Below are 5,551 nucleotides of genomic sequence, written 5' to 3'. Positions count from 1 at the left end.
CACCATACATTCACTCCTTAAGGAAGGAGAACACTCCACAAGCCATATGCCTGTTCATACAATAATCCTTGACTATATTCCTTGACTTGGAGTCTCTAGCCTCTATATAGGCCTCATACATACAATACCATGGGTCATTACCATGGTTCCCTCATACCATCAACTAATACCATGGGCCCATTACATTATTATTAACTACTTGTGGTCCCTTACATGATATGGGTTAACCACCTTATTTATTACTATGGCCCATCCCATTATTACATTATTACCTTGGGTACCTCCCTTGGCACCCCATATTATCCCCCCTAGGTATATAACAAACCCGATGTACATTCATGCATGTATTGTGAATGTTGTGAGACTATTCTTTCATGTTTTCGATGTATGTTTGTGTTCATATGTACTAAAGAAAATGAACTATCTGGTTAGCTTTGCTATACATCTTAATTAAAATGTGCATCGTTCTTGATTTCATGATTGTTGTTACTTTGCGAACTATTTTGAAGATTAATTAATGTTTATTTCTATATATGTGTGTGTGTCTTTATTGGGATGGTACTATTATTTTTCTTCTAAATGTTAACTCTCTTTCTTCCTGTTTGTGAAAGTACTTCATACACATTATAACTATGTGTTTGAAAATGTTAACTTGCTTGTATCAAACGTTATGAGTATTTTCTTGTATGTTGATTAATTTCAACCAAGGAAACTTTAAGATCACTACAATGGCACTCGAGCCGATTTCCTGGATGGGGCTCCTATTATAAACATGTCAAGTATTATTGTGATTTCATATGAGGGAGACGCCCTTGTGTTGGCATACTTCCAACATAAAATGGCACTAGAAGGAGGGGCACATGACAAGCTGATCTCCTAGAGTATAGTCTGAAGAATTCATCTTGAAATGGAGCCTCTCAAATCTTAAGCTTGGGATGTTTTTCAAAAAGTTTAAATATTTCCATCCCGGCGGAAATAATCCATTACTTGTCACAATTTAAGTTTGATAGCAAGGGTCAAACAATTGTACTTGGACATATGTTTCAATTTCTTCAAATTTGTAATTTTAATGCCATATATTATAAAGATGTTATTGACAGGTTGTTCACCCTCACAAATGAAGGTCATGTCAAGCAATGGTGTCACATGTTACTAGTCTCATCTATTTATTCATTTGAACAACTCATCAAAGAGCTTCATGAAGATTTTGAAAGTAAAATTATCAATATGTGTACAAAAGAATCAATCAGCTTAGAATGAAAGCTTATGAACCATTAGATGATTCTATTGATAGATTTCTTCACTGTTGCTATGAATTTTCAAAAAAAAATGTTGATTGGGATTTCATGGGTGAAAATTTTCAGCATTTGGTTCGAAACTCTTTGAAACAATTTGAATCTAAAATCCCTATTGATAATGGGTCATATTATAATGATAATAATTTAAAAATAAAAAATAAAATAAGTCACACCCAAAATTCCATTTTCCCAACTTTTCTTAGTCAAGAGACACCTCAAATCTGAGCATAGGAATCTGCTCCCCCTTTCGTCCCTTCTTCTCCTCCTTTTTCATTACCAAATAAAGTGGTCTATCATGATAATATTGGAGTTGGAAAATATGAATATAAAATTGTTTATCCACTTATTCCACCTTCATCCCCTTTCCATGATCAATATTTCACCGAAAAAAAATTGAATGTTCTAATACATTCGTGGAGCCTCAGGAGAATATTGATCCCTTGATTCCCCAAGATTATATTAATGTTCATAATCTAAGTATTTAATATAATATAATTAAAAGTAATTTTTTTTGAATTTATACCCATCATATTCTATCATTTCCATCCCATGGTACTCTGTACCTATATTCACTTGATCAATCTAATCACCAACAATTGCTTTACATACTCTTGATCCTAAATTTACAGGTTCACGTGGTGATCAGGTACAAGGTGGATATATCTCGAAGGTAAATAATAAAAAATGTGAAGGTGGATATATCTCATAGGTAGACAACAATTATGATCAAATGAAATACTTCTCCCTGTTGAACTCTTCTATGAATGATAAAATTCTCATATTTCTTGTGTATGCTATGAAGTCAATCATTTTCATCCTAGCACAATGTATCACCTTGAGTATTAGTGAATTCTTGAATAATTTAACGAAGTAGAATCCTTGTGCTAACAAATTGATTTCCCATGTTGATATGAATAGTAGAACTGATTTGAGAAATGTTTCTAATATTTGGCTAGCCTAGTTGCATTATTCTTTATATCCTAACTAGGTTTTCAGATTTACTATGTTGACAATCATCTTTAATTATTGAAGCTTTCGTGTTGCTGGTCTATTTTGTAACTGGGTAGAAGGTTATTGGAAATACTGAGAAGGGGGAGAATCAATATTCCTTATCAATAATATATTTTTAATTTCACAGAGAATTAATTGTTATTAGCATCATATAAACATAAATATTATTTAATACCATTCAAAAATGCATAACAATAGAAACAGTAGATAAAAATATTTTAGCTGGAATCCCCTTCAAGACAAAAACCACCGAACGCTTCTTAATATTGTTCATCAAAATATTTACATCAAGTTTTCAGCTCCAACTAAAGGAGGATCTAACCCCCCAATTTACTGGCTCCAACATATAGGACTCTCATATGCCCTGTTTACCTATTTACCATCTGCAACCGAAAGGATTCTCCAAGGCCCTAGTCTTCACAATCCACCTTAACAGATGCTCCAACACTGTGTTTACCATCTGCTACTAGATGGTGCTCCAATTCCCAGTGCAAGCTACAACCTACCCTAGCACTATTGTTCCACCTTGAAGTGTTCTCAAGATCAACCCTAAAGGAGACTCAACTCTCCTTCCTTGCACCACCCTGCCACCCTGATCAGTCAGTGGACCACATTTCACAATTTTCAGACTACATGCACTTTTGCTCGATATCAATAGGAAATCACAAAACAAGAATCTGCAAGTCAAAGCTACTTATGCCTTTGTCTCTGAAATTCCATTGAATTTCTTATGCCTTTTCCATTCAGCCCTAAACTTATTGAACGGCTTATACCTTTGTAAAATGATCAATTTCATTTATGTAGTCTAAACAATTTCACAATATTATAAACTCAAAAACTGCAAATGTTGTAACCATTGTCCCAGTAAATCCTACAATTGTTTCCTCAAGTTCAACCGTTGTCACTGAAAGTTGCTAATACTAAGTTTATCAATCTTATCAATCAGGTCTTCCTCTATAATCTACACATTGGATTTTTACAACTTGTAGTAAAGAATCAATTCATTAAAATAGAACATCAAGACATCTTATGAGTGTTCACTACAAAGATCTGATTGTGACACTTCTTCCTAAAATCAACTAAGATTAATGATGCCTAAAATAACCCAAAATCACTATATAAAATGAAATATTCTACAATCTGATTCTTAATAGGCAACATCCAAAGTATTTTTTGACCACCCATAATTACTAACTATATGACAAATCAAACTTTCGAAACAAAAGTAAAATATATATATATATATATATATATATATATATATATACACTAAGAGGCGGGGGGGGTGAATCAATGTTATGAAATCAATAACTTTTTCTTTTCATAATTAGATATATATACTCTACCTTAGTGAAGGCAACTCACGTGTGCATGCAACTATTCTTAAGGAAACCAATGTCTATCCAGTGAACTTATGATTCAGTTAATTCATCATATATTGATATTTAAGCAGTGCATCAATACTTTATTTACCATTAAACAATAACCATGGGCAGTAATAATAGAATAAAGCATCACACATAAGAAACACATATGAACACCAATATTTAAGGTGGAAACACAATGCGGGATAAAAACCACCTGTTGTTGTCATCTCTGTCTTCTTTTAATATAAGAAAAACATGTTTACAATCTTGTATTGGTGTAGACACATACCAGTACGTAGGCACCCACATGCAAAAGGCTAAAACCTTCTCTTGTACTCCGGCTACTACTGGAAGGGAGCGACAACCCCCTAGCTCTTGTACTAGCTGATATGTTTACTAGTACATAGGTGCCGGCCTACAGAAGGCTCCAACCTTCACTTGTTCTCCAGCTGCTACTGGAAGGGAGTTCCAACCCCATGGCTCTTGTACTGGCCGATATGTTTACTAGTACATAGGCGCCAGCATACAAAGGGCTACGACCTTCTCGCTTGCTGTAGGAACCACTTTTCATAAATTTTTCAGACTAGATACTCCTGGTACACAACAACACAATATGAAGGCCACATTTCATCAAATTTTCACATTGGACCCATTAGTAACATTGAAGTTCAAAAGTCAATCATCACTGCAATACAACCAATCATTGAAACCCATCAACACTGAAGAAAATCACAATTAATCAATATGATCAACCAAATCACTGTCACTAGAACATAGAGCTAAATCCAGAACTCTGCATCAATAACCAAAATCAATTGCAACTTCAAAAATCATATTTCATAATGTATACACTACTTCGAAGTGTTGAACCAGCGTGTATACGCACCTTCACCAAGGTGAACCAGCATATAGATCTATAAATACTAACTTAAAACTTCACATCTATTCTAGACTTCAGTCATACCGAGATCATAACATTTACAGAATAAAACATGCGTTAGCATTCAGATCTATCCCATCCATTATCAGATCATATAATGATAAGTCATTTTAGGTCTCAGGATACATTGTATCCAAAGGTACACATGATATTTCAGATCATATCATTACCATAGCCCTTACAACATAAAATATACTTCAGATATAAGTATTCATGAAAAACCCTTTCACTTGCACATTAGGCCCTTTGATCTTCTCCTCATTATATAGTTTTTGGCCTTTCTCAATACCTCGGACCAAAACAACACTTAGAAAATGTGTTATTCTTGGACAGGATCAAATAACTGTTACTTTACTCAATATTGTGGGTTAATACCATGGTATTGACTCTTAGTATTCATTAACTTTAATTTTCCTTAATTTTTCATCCTATACATGATTTTCCTCTTATGAAAGTGTGTGCATATGTATACGCTCTTTTTCTACAGTGAACTCGCTTGTATACGCTACTTTGACAAGGTGAACCTGTGTATACAACTTAAACTAACTTAAAACATCATTTTTCTTCAACTTCTTGATTCTGATAAGTATTCCTTTGTTCCAACTTCTTATTCTTCTGTACCATTTCCTTGTTACCTCTGTATTGACCTGCTACAATGTGAGTTTCCCTTTATTAAATCTGAACTGACCTATGAGTGAGTTTCCATCAAGGACAACACCTGTACCATAATGCCAACAAAATATTTATATGGGGCCCATTATTCTTATCATATAATGTGCAAAATAGAAAATATTTCCCTTAACAAATCAATATACCCAACATATAAATTTAATGTATCAAATTCCCTTAACTCACATGGGTGGTCTATAAGTGATAATAGGCTTTGAGAGATTCATGGATGAGAGCATGAACGTAGTTGTGGTCATGCCAATACC

The sequence above is a fragment of the Pinus tabuliformis genome, chromosome 7 (assembly GCF_031772625.1).
Source record: "Pinus tabuliformis cultivar Carrire ecotype Pingquan chromosome 7, CPIR1, whole genome shotgun sequence".
Taxonomy (NCBI): domain Eukaryota; kingdom Viridiplantae; phylum Streptophyta; class Pinopsida; order Pinales; family Pinaceae; genus Pinus; species Pinus tabuliformis.
Note: the sequence above shows the minus strand (reverse complement) of the source record.